General features: G+C 38.0%; 1 protein-coding gene across 2 annotated transcripts in view; it reads right to left on the bottom strand.

Annotated features, from left to right (window-relative positions):
* USP54 (ubiquitin specific peptidase 54) overlaps positions 1–20,012 on the bottom strand; it is a 128,407-nt gene that overhangs the window by 85,388 nt on the left and 23,007 nt on the right. The window contains exon 1 of one of the 2 annotated variants that reach the window (XM_077778700.1): positions 10,901–10,970. The exons of the other annotated variant lie outside the window; for it this stretch is intronic. The gene's annotated coding sequence lies outside the window, so the exon portion shown is untranslated. Of the gene's footprint in view, positions 1–10,900; positions 10,971–20,012 lie in introns of those variants that run through there. 2 annotated transcript variants of the gene reach the window in all.

Below are 20,012 nucleotides of genomic sequence, written 5' to 3'. Positions count from 1 at the left end.
GTGATACTTGCTGGGCATACTTATTGCTAAACAATTACAAATATTCCACCATATGCCTGTAGAAATCCTTCCTGATGCTTCTTGGGCATATTTCCCTAGAGTACTTCCTCAGAAACTGACTTAAAACCATCTGTCTGATAAACAATTTGACTGTTTCTAGGATGTGCTGAAAACAGAGAGCTAATGAACCTTTGGTGGGCAAAAAAAGGGCAGCAGGAAAAAAAAGAAGGGAAGGTATTTACCTTCATTAAAGAGACAGAAGTACTACTCCTGAGTTGGTAATCTAAACTGGAAAACAGGGAAAAAGGGAGACATGACAGCACATGATGGTTTGGGAAAGGAAATCACACCTTTTTGACAATTTATTTCCTTTCTTCTTCTTCTTCTTCTTTTTTTTGTTTTTTTAAAGTAGGCTCCACGCCCAACATGGAGCTTGAAATCATGAACCTGAGACCAAGAGCCAGATACTCCACCGACTGACTGAGCCAGCCAGGCTTCCCAATTCCTTTCCTTAAACAAGTAAAGAATTTAAATATGCAATTCACAGAAGGAAAAAAAAAAAGGATGACCAATAAAGACAGGAAAAATGTCCAATTTTATTTTTTTTAATTTTTTAAATTTTTTTTTATTTTTGAAGGAGAGAGTGTGTGTGTGAGTGGGGGAGAGGCAGAGAAAGAGTGAGACACAGAATCTGAAGCAGGCTCCAGGCTCTGAGCTGTCAGCACAGAGCCCGATGTGGGACTCGACCTCCCGAACTATGACATCATGACCTGAGTTGAAGTCGGATGCTCAACCAGCTGAGCCACTCAGGCGCCCCTATCCTATCCAATTTTGAAAATGGATAAATGAGAGGCACCTGGGTGGCTCAGTCAGTTAAGCAAGAGACTAATGATTTCTGCTTAGGTCATGGTCTCATAGTTCATGGGATCGAGCCCTATGTCAGACTCAGAACTAACAACATGGAGCCTGCTTGGGATTCTCTCTCTCCCTCTTTTTCTGTCCCTCTCTTGCTCATCCTGTCTGTCTGTCTATCTCGCTCTCAAATAAATAAACATTTTGGGGCGCCTGGGTGACTTAGTCGGTTGAGTGTCCGACTTTCGCTTAGGTCATGATCTCGCGGTTCGTGGGTTCGAGCCCCGCGTCGGGCTCTGTGCTGCCTGCCGGCTCAGAGCCTGGAGCCTGTTTCTATCTGTGACTCCCTCTCTCTCTGCCCCTCCCCTGCTCATGCTGTCTCTCTCTCTCTCTCTCCTAGAAATAAATAAAACATTAAAAAAAAAAACATTTTTTAAAAAGCAAAAGAAAGATATATATCATTTTTCAGATCTCAGACTGCCAATAGTTTAACAGTTGGATAAAATCAGTGTGAGTAAGAATGCAGAGAAGGATAAATTTTCATTTACTCTTGATAGGGATAAAAAAATGTGGCAGTATTTCTCAATTTTAAATGCTTATATATTTGTTTCAGCAGTTCAACTTCTGGAAATTAACCCTGCAGTTTATAAAGATAAATGTAAATGGATATTTATAGTTCTACTGTTTGTAATAAATAAAAACTAAGTATCTGTCAATGGGGACTGGTTAAATTATGGTAAGTCTTATTTAGGAANCCTAAGCGAAAGTCGGACGCTTAACCGACTAAGCCACCCAGGCGCCCCTTATTTAGGAATATTTACAGAGGAAATAATATGCATAGGATTTACTTCAAAACAATCACATGTTGACCAGTAAAGAAGGAGTATAGAGGGGCACCTGGGTGGCTCAGTTACTTAAGCAGCCAACTTCAGCTCAGGTCATGATCTCACAGTTTGTGAGTTCAAGCCCCGCATCCAGCTCTGTGCTGACAGCTCAAAGCCTGGAGCCTGCTTCAGATTCAGTGTCTCCTTCTCTCTCTGCCCTTCCTCTGCTCACGCAGTCTCTCTTGCTCAAAAATAAATAGAACATTAAAAATATTGAAAACTCTTAAGAATTCTACACTGAACTTTCATCTCCTCATGAGCTATATCTTAAATATTTCAATTCCCTACTCACTAAGCCTATTACTACTGTAAGCCAGATATAGTGCTAATATTAGAGGCAAAGATGACTAAAACCAGGGGACCTTCAAAGTGTTCACTGTCTGATAAGGGAAAAAGAAAAACTATAAGAGAGATGTGAACAAAGTCCCTTGGAAAGTCTATAAAGGCTTTCCAGAGGAAGTTATTAATAGCCAAGTTGGGTTTTAACACTATTGTGTAATAAAGAATTTGACTGGTCTTTGTACCTGGTTCCTGGGAGGTAAGCCTCTAAACTTTTGGGGGCACCTGGTTGGCTCAGTCAGTTAAGCATCTGACTCTTGGTTTCTGCTCAGGTCACGATCTGGTGATTTGGTGAGTTTGAGCCCCACATTGGGCTTCTGTACCAGCAGCGAGGTTCTTTCTACTCTAAGATTCTGTAGTTATAAACTAATGAGTTTTAAATTGTTAGTATTTGAATAGTCTCTTTGTCATTGATCAGGGAGAAGTGTATAAATATACATGTGCATTTGCACATATGAGGTTTCATTTAGAAGACCTAGATTAAGTAGTTAAGAGTATAAATTTATACTTATAATCACTGAAAAAAATCAGTTGTCATATTTTATTATTTTATTTTTAAAGTTTATTTATTTTGAGAGAGAGATAGTGGGCATGTAAGTGGGTGTGCAAGTAGTGAGGAGATGCATAGGGCAAGGTCTGGGCAATTCCCCAAAGCAAAACTTCTTTAGGATAGGTCACCCTCCGAGCACATCAATGTGTATTGCCAACCAGAGAAGCTCACCAACTCTGTTCAGTTTTTATTGAGGTTTCATTATGTAGACAGGAGTAACTGAATCATTGGCCATACGACTGANAGAAAGAATCTTGGGGAGTAGGGGAGGGGCAGAGAGAGAGGGAGATAGAGAGAATCCCAAGCAGGCTCTGCACTGCTGGCACAAAGCCCATCAAGGGGCTCAAACCCACTATCTGTGAGATGTGACCAGCACCGAAATCAAGAGTCAGACATTTAACCAACTGAGATACCCAGGTGCCCCATATCCTACTTTTATTTATACTCATTTGGCTATCCTAGAATGTTTACTAATATAATTCTTATTTTCTTTTTATTTTTTAAAGTTTCATTTATTTAAGTTATCTATACACCCAACATGGGGCTCCAACCCACAACCCAGAGATCAAGAGTCACACACTCCTCCAACTGAGCCAGCCAGCACCCCTAATTCTTAGTTTTTAAAAATGTTTGTGTTAAGTTTATTTACTATTTATTTTGACAGAGAGAGAGAGAGAGAATGTGCAAGCAGGAGAAGGACAGAGAGGATGAGAGAGAATCCCAAGCAGGTTCCACACTATCAGCACAGAGCCCAATGTGGGGCTCGAACCCATGAGCCACGAGCCACGAGATCATGACCTGAGCGAAAACCAAGAGCTTAACTGACTGAGCCACTCACATGTCCCCATAATTCTTATTTTAAAATGTTAGAAGTGACTCAACTTTTTCTTCCAACAAAGAATATTTTTATTGTAAAAAAAAACAAAATACAAATAAGGAAAAAATAAGAAGTAAATACCCTAGAATACTCCTGCCCAAAGATTATATTAACTAGATTAACATCATGGTATAATGGCATATAATCTCTCTGACCTTTGAAATCTTTTTAAGTTGTGGGGAGCCTGGGTGGCTCAGTCGGTTAAGCATCTGACTTCAGCTCAGGTCATGATCTCATGGTTCATGAGTTCAATCCCCACATCAGGCTCTGTGATGACAGCTCAGAGCCTGGAATCTACTTCAGATTCTGTATCTCCCTCTCTGTTTGCTCCTCTCTCTCTCAAAAATAAATAAAATTTAAAACTTTTTCAAATTTTATTTTTGAAACAGATTTTACTTTTTTATTTTTTAATTTTCAAGTTAGTTAACATACAGTGTAGTCTTGGCTTCAGACTAGAACCCAGTGATTCATCATCTACATATAACATCCAGTGAGATTTTACTATTTTTAAATAATGTCTACACCCAATGTGGGGCTTGAATTCACAACCCAGAGATCAAGAGTCGCATGCTCTACCAACTGAGCCAGCCAGGCAACCCCATATAGGTAAAATTTTTATTTATTTATTTATTTATTCATTCATTCATTCATTCATCCACTCATTCATTCATTTGTTTATTTTTAAAGTTTTTTTTTTAATGTTTTATTTATTTCTAGGAGAGAAAGAGAGAGACAGTGTGAGCAAGGGAGGGTCAGAGAGAGAGGGAGTCACAGACTGAAACAGGCTCCAGGCTCTGAGCTGGAATTCAGCACAGAGCCCGACGTGGGGCCCGAACCCACGAACCATGAGATCATGACCTAAGCGAAAGTCGGACGCTCAACCGACTAAGCCACTCAGGCGCCCCAAAGTTTATTTATTTTTGAGAGAGAGAGAATAGGGGAGAGGCAGCGAGAGAGAATCCCAAGCAGGCTACATGCTGCCAGGGCAGAGCCTATTTCACAGCCTGAACCCAAGAACCATGAGATCATGACCTGAGCTGAAATCAAGAGTTGACACTTAACCTATTGAGCCACCCAGGTGCCCCTTTAATTATTTATTAAATATTTTATTTTTATTTTTTATATTTATTACTTTAAATAATCTCTACAACCAACATGGGGCTTGACCTAAGAAAGAGTCACATGCTGCATGCTCTACTGACTGAGCCAGCCAGGCACCCCTGTATGTAAAATTTTTTAAACACACGAAGCACCACTATATATTAGTTGTGGATACATTTTATACATATACAAAATTATAAGAAATGGGAATATGTGAATTAAACAAACACATTTACCTCTACTCCCTCTTAAATTAAGTCTCCACTAAAAATAAGAGTAGAGGAATAGAGAAAGGTAAAAATCCACAAGGACAAAGAAACTGGGAAAGTAAATGACTGAAGGAGTAGAATTTAAACAAAATATTAGAAGCAGGAAAGCAGATAAATGTGTGGTAATTGACTAACATACCAGAGAAAGAACCTGAGGGTAAATGCTGGCAAACAGAAGTATACATACTCCTATTACAGAACCCAGGAAATTGTCAGGAAGGGAATGTGGGGTGGAACTTAAAAATGGAAAAGCAATTTAATAATATGTTTAAGAAGCAGTCAGATGCTTCAAATTCTCTCTTTTAAACCAACACAGCCAAGCAAATGCTCCCTCCCCCAGCTCATATGAAGGCTTTAGGCTTACTTTCTGAAGTATAAACCAGAGAGGGTATGATTGTGGGACATTAGGCACAGCTAATCTGGGTGAGATACCTTATTAAAACTAGGGAAAACATTAATTTAATAAAAAGCTAAACCTTTAAAAAGGCTAAGGAGATTAAGTGAAAATCTATATATTAAATGGATCCCTAGCCCCTTCTGCCTTTCAGCACCAAACCACTGGTAGTCAGACTTCTAACTCCTCAGGCAGGAATCTGGAGGACTTCCATCTGAGAAAACTGACCAGCCCCAAAGAATGTCTATAAAATACATAGAGCTGATGGTACCTCAAATGAGGGAGTAGCTTAAAGAAAACAGATAATCTGGGGAATACAAGAAAATTTAAAAATTTAAAATGTATTTCTCAGAGAGTCAAGATTTTGTATCTCTAAAACAAGAAATACAAAGTTCAACGAAAGATTTGAAAAGACAAATTTAAGGAAATCTCCCAAAAACTAAAATATAAATGCAGGGAAATAGAAAAGATAATAGAATAAAAATCAGAGAATCAATTCGGGCTTTCCAGAAAAAGAGAAAAGTATCCAAGAAAAAGTACAAAAAATGGCCAGATTTTAAGATCATAAGCTAAAACCCCCAGCACAATGAATTTAAAAATCCACACTAAGGCAATGAATTGTAAAACATGAGGAGAAAGAAAATTTTGTTCTCAATAGAAAGAAAAAAAAGGTAACATACAAAGGAATGAAATCAGAATGGCATCAGGTTGCACAGCAATGTAAATGTACTTAACGCTACAGAACTATATGCTTGAAAATGATTAAACTGAGGGGTGCCTGAGTGGCTCATCTGACTTTGGCTCAGGTCATGATCTCACAGCTTGTGGGTTCCAGCCCTGAGTCTCACAGCTTGGAGTCTGCTTTGGATTCTGTGTCTCCCTCTCTCTCTGCCCCTCCCCTCAACTCAAAAATTAAAAAAAAAAAAAATTTTAAAACATGGTTAAAATGGCATGCTTTATGCTATGTATATTTAAACCCAAAAAAGGTGGGGTTTTTAAAGTTTATTTTTGAGAGAGAAAGAATGAGAAGGAGAGGGTCAGAGAAAAAGGTAAAGAGAGAAAATCCCAAGCAGGCTCTGCACTATCAGCAGAGAACCTGACATGGGGTTTGAACCCACAAATCATGAGATCTTGACCTGAGCCAAAGCCGAACCCTTAACCAACTGAGCCATACAGGCAACCCCCAAAAAAGGTTTTCTTTAAAAAGAATGATGGAGCACTTCAGATCCCAATTCTTTGGTAAGAATTAGGGCATATAAGAACACTACATTTTGGGGCAGAGGGGACACCTGGGTGGCACAGTCAGTTAACTGTCCGACTTCAGCTCAGGCCATGATCTCACTGCTCATGGGTTCGAGCCCCATGTCAGGCTCTGTGCTGACAGTTCAGAACTTGGAACCTGCTTCAAATTCTGTGTCTCCCTCTCTCTCTCTCCCTCTCCTACTCACACTCTCTTTCTCAAAAATAAAGATTAAAAAAAATTTTTTAACACATTTCCTATTCTGAAGTAAATGTATGCATTGCATATGCCCAATCTGCTTTATTAGAAATTATACTTTATTTGCTAATAAACTACCGTACTTTATAAAAATAAAATAAAAAGAACATTACACTTTTCACAGACAACAAAGGAATAGCAATACCTTTAAAATAATGAGAAAATGGGGACATCTGGGTGGCTCAGTTGGTTAAGCATCCAACTTCGGCTCAGGTCATGATCTAGCGTTTTGTGAGTTCAAGCCCCATGTCGGGCTCTGTGTTGACAGCTCAGAACCTGGAACCTGCTTCGGATTCTATGTCTCCCTCTCTGTCTGCCCCTCTCTGGCTCACACTGTTCTCTCTCTCTCTCAAAAATAAATAAACAGTTATAAAATTTTTAAAATTTTTTTAATGTTTTATTTATTTCTAGGAGAGAGACAGACAGACAGACAGACAGCGTGAGCAGGGGAGGGTCAGAGAGAGAGGGAGTCACAGACTCTGAAACAGGCTCCAGGCTCTGGGCTGGCAGTCAGCACAGAGCCCTACGTGGGGCTCGAACCCACGAACCGCGAGATCATGACCTAAGCGAAAGTCAGACGCTTAACCAACTAAGCCACCCAGGTGCCCCAACAGTTAAAAATTTTTTAAATAATAAAATAAAACAATGAGAAAATTATTTCCAACAAAAAAGTCTATTCCCAAATAGAGTATTATATAATAATACTGAAGGTAGAATAAAAACATTTTCATATATGCAAGATTTCAAAAAATTTAATTCCTGTAAATGTTAACTCTCAGAAAGCTTCTAAAGGACATGCTTCACCAAAATGAGGGGGTAAAACAAGAAAGAAAATGACCTGTAATTCAGGAAACAGAATTCCTAGGATGACTGTGAAAGGAAATTCCAGGGTAAGAACTGTAGAGCAGGCCTACCTAACAATCAACCCATGCTGGAGTAAAATACAGAAGAATATACAGAATATACAAAGTAGGTGTCTAAGAGTTAAAAGAAAAAAATTGATAAATTATCTAGGATTTGAATGAATGGGGCAGAGTTTTATGGTACTGACTGAGAATCTGGGAATGATTTAGTAATCTGAATTTTAAAAACTGAGCAAATAAAGCAAGGCAATTATTACGTCTAAGGAAAATTAAAAGTTGTACAAGAAGGTGATTATAATCATTGTACATTATGTATCTCAGGTTCAATATTTGTGTAATATAAAAAATAAATAATGACTTAACCCCCCAAAATTACATAACCAGATTGATACTATAAGGGAAAGGACATATATGCATTTAAAAGAATCAAAAGCTCATCTTCTATAGCACTTCACCTCATATATGTTAAACATTTTTTAAAAGCAAGTAATATAACTATACTATTAGAAATATTTAAGACAGGGGTGCCTGAGTGGCTCAGTTGGTTAAGCTCAGATCAGATCTCAGCTTAGGTCTTGATCTCAGGGTCATGAGTTCAAGCACCACATTGGGCTCCATGCTGGGTGTGGAGCCTGCTTAAAAATATATAGACATATATTTAAGACAGACGAGTATGATTGCCTCTGGCGGGGGGGGGAGTAACTGCTATATTTCCTTCTAAGCATATAATAGTATATGAATTTTTTAAACTATGCACATATATTAATAGAGTTCCTTGTAGGGAGGAGAAGGAAAGGGGCTTTGGCTTTACCTGAAATGTTTTACTTCTAAGACAGATGGTTAACAGTGATTAATTCTGATGGGATTATGGGTGTTTTATTATTTTTTGCAGTTTTAAAACTTATCAACACTTCCATTCCCAAGTCTCAACAGTTTCCTATACCATTTATTGTTCTGTCTGCCTTCCTTGGAATACTCTCAACTTTGTCACTGTCTACCTAAATAGATATACAAATAGCACAAATATATATTGGAACCATCTTTTGTGACCTGGATAAACTTCTGGTAATACAGCTGAAGGTGTTTTTAGCAGCAACATCGCATAGCCAGCTCCTGCTATATTAACCAAAATTCCCAGATATCTTTCATATTAACTGCTACAATCAGCTCTTCCTTATCCTATTCTTGTTCGTTTGAGGTTCTGAATTTAAACACAGGGATTCTCTCTTAAATACAACTTCAGTTTAGGTCCATGATTTCATCCTATAGATACAATTTTTAAGGCTTTATTCATCATCTGTCATATTAACCTTAGCTTTGCAATACTTAACATATCTGATTAACATGTTTGTTTGTTTTAATTTTTACTCTATCCAAAGCCCAAAGATAATCCACCAGAAACTTCCCTGGTGAAGCCAAGAATCTAAGTGGTTACAGTTATTCCATTTTCTACACATTCCATTAATCAACCAATCCATATTTTACCATATATCAGTATCAAATGTATCATGAAAAACTGTGAAACTGTATGTCAAACGCTTAAGTGACTGAGGCACCCAGGCACCCCCTTTAATTTTATTTGTGGGGCACTTGGGTGGCTTAATTGGTTAAGCATCCGACTTTGGCTCAGGTCACAATCTCACGGTTCATGAGTTTGAGCCCACATCAGGCTCTGTGCTGACAGCCCAGAGCCTGGAGCCTACCTTGAATTCTGTGTCTCCCTCTCTCTCTGACCCTCCCCCGCACACATTCTGTCTCTCTCTCTCAAAAATAAACATTGAAAAACATTTTTAATAAAAGTTTATTTTTTGAGAGACCTTTTTGTTTAATACCCCATATCATCTGTTTAATTATTTATAATTGAATTTTTTCCAGGATTTCACATCCATTTACAGTTTTCCAATTACTTTTCTCTTTTTGGATATCAGAACATTGGTGTCTCTTTGATTTTTATAATTTCTCAAAAATTAACAACAGTGGTTCTGACATCATTAGTCTGTTAATTTCAGCACTCTGAAATTCAATTGAGCCTTAAGATTTAAATTCATTTTAAAATGTTCACTCATGGGGCAACTGGGTGGCCCAGTCTGTTAAGTGTAGTACTCTTGATTTCAGCTCAGGTCATGATCTCACAGCTGGTAAGTTTGAGCCCCACGTGGGGCTCTGTGCTAGCCTGTTTGGGATTTTCTCTCTCTCCCTCTCTCTCTCTCTCTCAAAATAAATTTTAAAATTTTTTAATTAAAATAAATAAAATGTTCACTCCCAACATTCTGGGCTTCAGTTTCTAGTTTACAACTTGCTTTACATTTTCTGGTTTGAAAACTATCATCCTTGCTGCCTATAATAATCTACAAAGAACTTACTTTTTGAAAGAACTTTATAATATCTCAAAATCCTATAAACAGGTTAGATAGAAATTAGTATACTATTATCCTGTTTTACACATAAGGAAACTGAAGCACAGAGAAATTATTCACCCAAGGTCAAAGAGCTACTACAATGAACCAAAACCTCCTATCACAGTCCAGGGCTCTTTTCATTAAGCCTATGTGGATTTCTAATACAAAACTGCTTAAGATTCACATAACATTTCTTGCTTAAAAATTGATTTTTTGACTAGTGTTTAACAGGGATTAAAAAAGGAGTGGTGCAAAAGAAGTGGATGCAGCTATAAAAGGGCCATACTGGATACTGTGCTGATTGTATCAATGTCAATATTCTGGTTGTGATTATTGCACTATAATTTTGCGAGATGTTACCATTTCCAGAAACTGGGTAAAGAGTATATCAGATCTCTCATGATTCAGAATTATCTCAAAACTAAAATTTTAATAAAAAATAATAAGTAATGGATATTTCTTTTTAAAACCAATTTCATTTTAAAGAGCCTTACTTAAAGTGAACAGTTTAGGTAAATTAAAACAGAATAGAATCATGTATACGGCTCTGAAAGCCAGCACAATGGACTTCAAAAGTAGGGTAAGTCCCATCAACCAAAGCTTAAAAAAAAAACCTTAAAAAGGAGCCCCCAGAAGTCTTAAGTCTCAGAGCACCAAAATCAAACAAGACAGTATAAAAAAACAAATTATTAAGTCACTTCAAAAAGAATCATTAAAGTTAGAACCACCAAAGCTTTCCGCAACCCACCATACACTTTACTGCAATCCTAAACTTAGAGAAAGACTGAGTGTTCATGTGTGTCACCTTCAACCTGATATTCACAGCCACATTTCAAAAGAGTCCCAAAATCACTTCCATTTTTTTGCTACTCACAAAGTGCCTGAAGCTTCAACCATTTCCTGCTTCTCGCAGCTGCAGGACTTGCAATTAGGAAAACATTCACTCAGCGTCTAGAGCAGGTCTGGTTAGAAGGATGAGCTCATCCCTTGATACGCACCTGATCCTCAGGAAGCTGCTCCTCCTCCAGCAAACAGGTCTTTGTATGTTTAAAGTGACACCCACAACCTGAGCAACCACTTGGCCAGAGCCAGAACAAGTCCTTCCTTATAAATGCCTGGTTCCATGGAATCATTTCCTGCTTTACCCACTTCACAGAGCCACAAAGTTCAAGCAGCAGTGGCAGCAGCAGCTCTACTTGCTGTTCCTATTATGGCCTCACCAGAGAAGTATTTCATTTTCAGCTACAATGGAGGTCAGGTCCTTCACTGCTACCCTGTGAATATTGAGCTGTTTGTTTTAATAGGCCCTTGCCCAGAATCAGACCTTACCAGAATCACCTCTTTTTTTTCAGAATTTACAACTCATTTTCCAGAACCAGGAATTGTAATGCTTCTACACCTCTCTTATTGTTTGTCCTGTCTACAAGTCTCAATTAACCAAAGCAGCTAAATACCCTATATGCAGTTAAAGCTAAATGCTGAAAGTCTGCGACTTAGTTTCACTACTTGTAAGAAAATATTTACTCTACCATGGCTGTCTATTTACTACTAAAGTGCATAGCAATCATAACCCAAAAGATATGTAGACATCATTTCAAAATAATATATTGGTATTAAATATTTTCAACCAGAAGTGCCTGGGTACCAAGCAGTCATTCAACAAAATATTTCTGTGTACCTTTATATACAACCATCTCTGATAGGGTACTGGACTGGGCTTTCAACTTAAAAAAAAGAGAAACGGGGCGCCTGGGTGGCTCAGTCGGTTAAGCATCTGATTTCGGCTTAGGTCATGATCTCATGGCTCGTGAGCTCAAGCCTCGCATCAGCACAGAGCCTGGAGCCTGCTTCGGATTCTGTGTCTCCTTCTCTTTCTGCCCCTGCCCCACTCATGCCCAGTCTCTCTCACACACAAAATAAGTAAACATTTTTAAAATTTTTTTTTTAATTTAAGAAATATCACTTCCTACCTTAGCCTTCCACTAGACTTCTGCAGTACTTTTACTTCTTACATGATAAGCTTCTAATTCTAACAGGCTGACCAAGGAGTTTAACTAGTCAGAGAAATATCAAATTAATTAGTGGTTACCTTTGAGAGATGGCAAGGGACTAGCAATCAAGAAGGGAAAAGCCAGGGGCCTTCAAATAATTCAGCAATGTTTAATTTGCTGGATGGTGGGTACAAGGATCTTACTGTATTATTCTTTTAAAATATTTTAAATAGGGGCAGCTGGGTGACTCAGTCAGTTAAGCGTCAGACTCTTGATTTCAGCTCAGGTCATGATCTCACGGTTCATGGGTTCAAGCCCCGCATTAGGCTGTGGAGCCTGCTTGGGCTTCTTTCTCCCTCTCTCTCTGAACCTCCTCACCACTCTCTCAAAACAAATAAATAAATAAATGAAACTTTTAAATACCAATTAAAGAAATAAAAATAAATAATCTTAAATAACATTTTAAAAACAAAAAGAAAACTTCTATTCATCAAAGGACACAATGAACAAACTGAAAAGACAAACCACAAATGGGAAGAAGTATTTGTATATTATTCATCTGATAAGGCATTAATATCCAGAATATACAAAGAACTCCTACAACTTTACAAAAACTGATTTAAAAGTGAACAAAGGACAAGAGCAGAACTTTTCCAAAAAGATATACAAAAGGTCAATAAGCCCATGAAAAGATGCTCAATGCCCACAATGAGATACTCAATCTCACACCCATTAGGATGGCAATTATCAAAACAATAGAAAAAAAAACTGATGATAGTGTGAAGAAACGGGAACTCTTGTGCACTGCTGGTGGGAATATAAAATGGTGCAACCACTATGGAAAATGGTATGGCAATTCCTCAAAACATTAAAAACAGAATTATCATATGATCTAGCAATTCCACTTCTGGATATATATCCAAAAGAATGGAAAATGAGTCTCAAAGAGATCATTATACACCCATTCATAGCAGCATTATTCATAATAGCCAAAAGATGATAACAATCCAAGAAAATGGATAAGCAAAATATAGTATATGCACATACAATGTAATGTTATTTAGCCTTAAAAAGGAAGGAAATTTTGACACATAGATGAAACTTGAGGACATTATGCTAAGTGAAATAAGGCATGCACAAAAGGACAAATACCTTATTCCATTTATAGCAGGTAGCTAGAATAGTAAAATTCAGTGACAGAAAGTAGAATGGTGATGATTGCCAGGGACTAAGGGGAGGGAGAAGTGAGGGAATGGGGAGTTGTTTAATAGGTACAGAGTTTCAATTTTGCAAGATGAAAAGAGTTCTAGAAATTGGTTGCACAAAAATATGAATGTATTTAAAAATACCAAATTGCATAATTAAAAATGGTTGAGGTACTAGGGGCACCTGGGTGGTTCAAGTGGATTAAGCATCCAACTCTTGATTTCAGCTCAGGTCATGATTCCAGGGTTGTTGGATCAAGCCTTTATAGGGATTGGGATTCTGCTTGGGATTCTCACTCTCCTGATCCCTCTGCTCCTTCCCCACTTGCGCTTGCTCTCTTTCTTTCTCAAAATAAACAAACATTAAAAAAAAAAAAAACAGATCTGGGGTACCTGGGTGCCTCAGTCCGCGGCTGACTTCAGCTCAGGTCATGATATCGTGGTTCGTGGGTTCAAGCCCAACAGTGGGCTCTGTACTGACAGCTAGCTCAGAGCCTGGAGCCTGCTTCAGATTCTGTGTCTCCCTCTAACCCTACCCCGTAACACTGTCTCTCTCTCTCTCTCAGAAATAAATAAAATAAAAAATAAAAATAAAAAAATATAAAAACAGGGGCGCCTGGGTGGCTTAGTCGGTTGAGTGTCCGACTTTCGCTTAGGTCATGATCTCGCGGTTCGTGGGTTCGAGCCCCGCGTCGGGCTCTGTGCTGACTGCCAGCTCAGAGCCTGGAGCCTGTTTCAGTCTGTGACTCCCTCTCTCTCTGACCCTCCCCTGCTCACGCTGTCTCTCTCTCTCTCTCCTAGAAATAAATAAAACATTTAAAAAAAATAAAAAAAAAAAACAGATCTTATCCTGACCAATACAAAGTACTAAGTGAGAAACAATCTAAATACAAATTCAGTCTGCTGCTTTTCTCCTCTTTGAAAAATCAATTCAAGCTTTATTAGTGATATTTGTTGAAAAAAACTAATGTGCCATAGGCAATAGACAAATTAATTACTCTGATTGTTTTCATACAACTGAAAAACCTAATATATTTGGGACACCCAATATATTCCTAGAGATGGAAGTAGAAAATAAATATCACTAAGTTTGCTAGAAAAAAGAACACATGCGTTAAAAAACACAGTCCCTGAACACTAAGGATGATAGCTTAGAAATAAAAGTTATTATTCATCATATTCTATATGAAGTTTGAAATCTGCATTAAATTATACTAGCTCCATTCCTGGGGCTTATATACAAAGGAGGAAAGAAGAAAACTATAAAAAACTAAGATAAAATTCTGCATAGGAAGAAATGTGCTTTATGGGGTTGTTATCAGGGATTAAATGGGTTATGGTATGTAAAGTGTTGAGCATAGTGATTAGAACATGGTATTGCTCAACCAAAGTTATTCAAACTTTCTCTATTTTCTCATGTCCCTATTTTTTCCCTTTAAACCAACTAACCAAAATTAGTTTGACTATCTTTAACACAAACATGAACAGTATCTGAAATAACTTTATATAGTTCACAAAGTAATTCTATAATCAGTATCATTAAATATGTAAAACAGTTCAAGGAAGAAAGAAATGAAAATCTACCTACAACATGATAGGTACCATGCAAAGAATGGACATCTATTATATCAATTTTTTTCAGGTAGGTTATTGTTATCCTAACTTCACAGATAAGGGAACTGAAATTTAGAAAAATTTAGCAATTTGTCCCAACTTCCTAGAGTAGTATTAAATAGAAGGGCTGAGATTTGAAATCTTTCTGGCTCCAAAGCTCATACTCCTATCAACTCAAATGATCTTAAGCCCCATGGGAGACAATTTATTCTTCTCTCATTCAATTATTCATTCATTTATTCCTTTATTCAATAAAAACAATTCAATGATGCCAGGCACACTGTACTAACCTTGTAATATAAGGATGGATAAAACAGCCTATGCCCTCAGAGACTAGAGGGTGTATGGGTCTGACAAGGACAGGGAGGGAATAAATGAACACAAATCAACCACAATACAAATGACTAAGAGATCAATTACAGTAGTATAAGCTAAATGCAACTGAAACATGGAGGGTAAATACCAGCTTTGGGGAATGTGGAAAAGCAATGCAAAAGAAATACCATTTCAGCTGAATTTTTAAAATATGTAGTTACAACTTGATACAAGATTTACACATAAACCTTACAGCTAAGTGGGGCATCTGGGTGGCTCAGTCAGTTGAGTGTCCAACTCTTGATTTCAGCTCAGGTCATGATCCTAGGGTCATGGAATCGAGCCCTGTAGTTGGGCTCTGCACTGAGCATGGAGCCTGTTCGGAATTATCCCTCTCTTTCCCTCTGCCCCTCTCCCCTGCTTGTGTTCTCTCTAAAATAAAAAAAATAAATAAAATAGAATAAATAAATAACCCACCTTACAGCTTACATCACACTTAAAAGTGAAATACTAAATACTTTCCCCCTAAAGTTGGGAGCTAATAAGCAACACCATATTGGAAATTCTAGGCACTACAATAAGGCAAGACAAATAAAATGCATACAGATTGGAAAACTATCTCTATTTGCAAATGACATGACTGTCTACATGGAAAATCCCAAGAAATCCACAAAAAAATTCCTAAAAGTAATAACAAGGTTGCAGGATATAAGATTAACACACAAAAATTAATCACATTTCTATATATTAACAAAAAACACCCCGAAACCAAAATTAAAAACACAGTACCATTTATAATCATGCCAAAGAAAAATACTTAAATGTACACTTATCAAAACATGTACAGGATATATATGCTGAAAATTATAAACTGCTGATGAAAACTATCAAAGAAGACCTAAAACAGTTGGAAATCTCAATATCATAAAAATGTCAATTCTCCTCCAATTAATCTGTAAGTTTAAGGCAGTTCCTATCAAACTCCCAGCATATAGACAAGCTTATTCTAAACTTTACATGAAAAGGTACAGACTCTAAAACTACTAAAATAATCTTAGGGTGCCTGGGTGGCCCAGTTGGTTAAGCATCTGACTTCAGCTCAGGTCATGATCTTGCCCCGTGCTGGGCTTTGTGCTGACAGCTCACAGCCTGGAACATGCTTCAGATTCTGTGTCTCCCTCTCTCTCTCTGCCCCTCACCTGCTCATGCTCTATCTTTCTCTCTCTCTCAAAAATAAATAAACATTTAAAAAAATACGGGCACCTGGGTGGCACCTGGTTAAGCATCCAACTTCAGCTCAGGTCATGATCTCATGGTCTGTGGGTTGAAGCCCCACATTGGGCTCTGTGCTGACAGCTCAGAGCCTGGAACCTGCCTCAGATTTTGTGTCTCCCTCTCTCTCTGCCCCTTCCGCACTCATGTTGTGTCTCTCTTGAAAATGAATAAACATTAAAAAAATTTTTTAATAAAAAAACCAAAATCATAATCTTGACAAAGAGTAAGTAAGAGGAATTACTCTACCCAATATTAAAGCTTACTACATATCTACAATAATAAAAGCAGTGTGACATTGGCAGAAGGATAGATACATACATTAATGGAACATATAGAAAACCCAAAATCAGACTCACATAAATATTTCACATAAATATTCTTAACTGATTTTTGACAAAAGTGCAAAAATCAAATTAAAGGAGAAAGGAAACCCTTTTCAACAGTGCTGGAGCAACTGGCTATCCACAGGCAAAGAAATGGACTCAACCGAAACTTCTCATATTGTATTTTTAAAAAAATTTTTTTGTTGTTTTAAGTAGACTCCATGACCATTGTGGGGCCTGAACCCATGACTCCAAGATCAAGAGTCACATCAAGAGTCTACCAACTATGTCAGCCAGGAGCTCCTTTTCTTACCTTTTTTTTTTTTTTTTAATCTTATGTAAAAATTAAGCCAGGGGTGCCTGGGTGGCTCCGTCAGCTGGGTGTCCGATTTTTGCCCATGTCATGATCTCACTGTTTGTGAGTTCGAGCCCCACATTAGGCATGGGGCTGACATGTGCTGTGCTGAGCTGTACAGACAGCTCAGAGCCTGAAGCCTATTTCAGATACATGTCTGCCTCCTCCTCTGTCCTTCCCCTGTTCATACTGTCTCTCTCTGTCTCTCAAAAAATGAATAAATGTTAAAATTTTTTTTAATTAAGCCAAAATGATCATGGACTTAAATATAAAATACAAAACTATAAAACTTTTAAAAAAAATACAAAAAAATCTGTGTTATCTAGAGTTAGGCAAAGAGTTCCTAGGCTTGATGCCAAAAGCATGAGTCACAAGGGGAAAAACTGATAAATTAGATCTCACCAAAATTAAAAACTTTTGTTCTAGGAGCGCCTGGGTGGCTCAGTCGGTTAAGCATCCGACTTCAGCTCAGATCATCATGATCTCATGGTTCGTGGGTTCGAGCCCCACGTCGAGCTCTGTGCTGATGGCTAGCTCAGAGCCTGGAGCCTGTTTCAGATTCTGTATCTCCCTCTCTCTCTGACCCATCCCTGTTCATGCTGTCTCTCTCTCTCTCTCTCTCTCAGAAATAAATTTTTTTAAAAAACATTTAAAAAATTAAAAAACTTTTGTTCTATAAAAGCCTAGGTGAAAGGATGAAAAACCAAGCTACAAACTAGAAGAAAACATTTGCAAACCACATATTCAACAAAGGACTAGTATCTAAGCTATATAAAGATCTTTCGGAACTCAACAATAAAATATCAAACAAGCCAGTTAGAAGATGGACACATGATATGAAGAGATATTTCAACAAAAAGATATTCACATAGCAAATAAGCACATGAAAAGATGTCCAATATTACAAGCCATTAGGGAAATGCAAATCAAAACCACAATGCAGTATTATGGCAACATCTCTCAGAATGGCTAAAATAAAAAGTAGTGACAACACCAAATGCTGGTGAGGGTGCATAGAAAATGGATTACTGATACATCACTGATGGGAATGTAAAATTTATTTTAGTGCCAGTCTCGAAAACAGTTTGACAGGTTCTTTAAAATCTGAACATGCAACTACCATACAATCCAGCAATTAGACTCCTGGACATCCCCGAGAAATGAAAATGTATATTCATATAAAATTTGTACACAAATGTTCATAGCAGCTTTCTTTGTAATAGCCCAAAACTAGAATCAGCCCAGATGTCTTTCAACAGGTGAATGTTTAAACAAATGATGGTACATATGTCCATATCACAGAACAGTACTCAGCAAAAAAAGGAACAAACTATTGATACACGCAACAACTTGAGTGACTCTCCAGGAAATCATGCCGAGTGGAAAAAAAGAAAATCCCAAAAGGTGACATAGTGTATGATTCCATTTATACATTTTTGAAGTGAGAGAATTTTAGAAAGGAAGGACAGATGAGTGGTTGCCAGGAATGGGGTGGGTTACCTGTGGAGCATTCTTGTGGAGATGCTTGTGGTTTTAAAACTCTTCAGTGTGTTGTCTATGGTAATGGATACATGAAGCTGCACATCCAAAAAAATTACACAGAATATACAAACAAACACACACACAAAGAGTAAAAATGTAAAACTACAGAAATCTGAATTAGATCAATGGTGTTTATTAGTATCATTACCCTGGTTGTAATATTATACCATACTTCTGCTAAATGCTCTCATTTGGGGAAACAGCACAAAATGTACAGAGATCTCTCTGTATTATTATTTTTTTTAATGTTTTATTTGTTTCTGAGAGAGAGAGAGAGAGCAGGGGAGAGTCAAAGAGAGAGGGAGACACAAAATCTGAAGCAGGCTCCAGGCTCTGAGCTAGCTGTCAGCACAGAGCCCGATGTGGGGCTCGAACCCACAAACTGTGAGATCATGACCTGAGCCAAAGTCGGACGCTTAACCAACTGAGTCACCCAGGCACCCCTCTCTGTATTATTTCTTGCAACTGCAAATGAATCTACAATTATCTCAATAAAAAATTCAATTTAAAAATATGTGGGTGGGGCATTTGGCTGGTTCAGTCAGTAGAGCATGTGACTCGATCTCAGGGTTATGAATTCGAGCCCTAATTGGGTGTAGAGATTACTTAAAAAAATAAAATAAAATGTGGGTATAAGTAACTTACCCAGGATCACACAGAAAGTGAGCTGGCATTCAAACCTAGTCTTGGGGCGCCTGAGTGGCTCAGTTGGTTAATCATATGACACCTGATTTGGGCTCAGGTCATGATCTCAGGGTGGTGAAATCAGCTCAGAGCTGCTCATGAAACCTGCAGAAGATTCCTTCCCTCTTCATCTGCCCCTCCCCTGCTCTTTCTTTCTCTAACAACAACAAAAACCTAGTCTTGACACTTAGCTTTTTATCTTCACCCAGGAAAATAGTAACAAATAACTTTAGGCAAATTACTTCCAGAAAACAAAAAACTAAACACTAAGCCAAAAAAAAAGCAATTACGGGGGCACCTTCGTGGCTCAGTTGAGCACCCAAATCTTGATTTTGGCTCAGGTCATGATCTCATGGTTGTGAGACCAAGCCTCAGGTCAGCAGAGCCTGCTTGGGATTCTCTCTTTCCCTCCCCCATTCATGCATGCTCACTCACTATCTCTCAAAAGAAATAAACTTTTTTTAAAAATTTTTGTTTTAATGTTTTATTTATTTCTGAGAAAGAGAGAGAGACAGTGTGAGCAGGGGGGGGTCAGAGAGAGAGTGAGACACAGAATCTGAAGCAGGCTCCAGGCTCTGAGTTAGCTGTCAGCACAGAGCCCGACACGGGGCTTGAACCCACAAACCGTGAGATCATGACCTGAGCCAAAGTCGGACACTTAACTGACTGAGCCACCCAGGTG

Source organism: Crocuta crocuta, unplaced genomic scaffold (genome assembly GCF_008692635.1).
Source record: "Crocuta crocuta isolate KB4526 unplaced genomic scaffold, BGI_CrCroc_1.0 scaffold167, whole genome shotgun sequence".
In the NCBI taxonomy this organism is placed as follows: Eukaryota; Metazoa; Chordata; class Mammalia; order Carnivora; family Hyaenidae; genus Crocuta; species Crocuta crocuta.
This window is presented reverse-complemented; position numbering and strand designations above follow the sequence as displayed.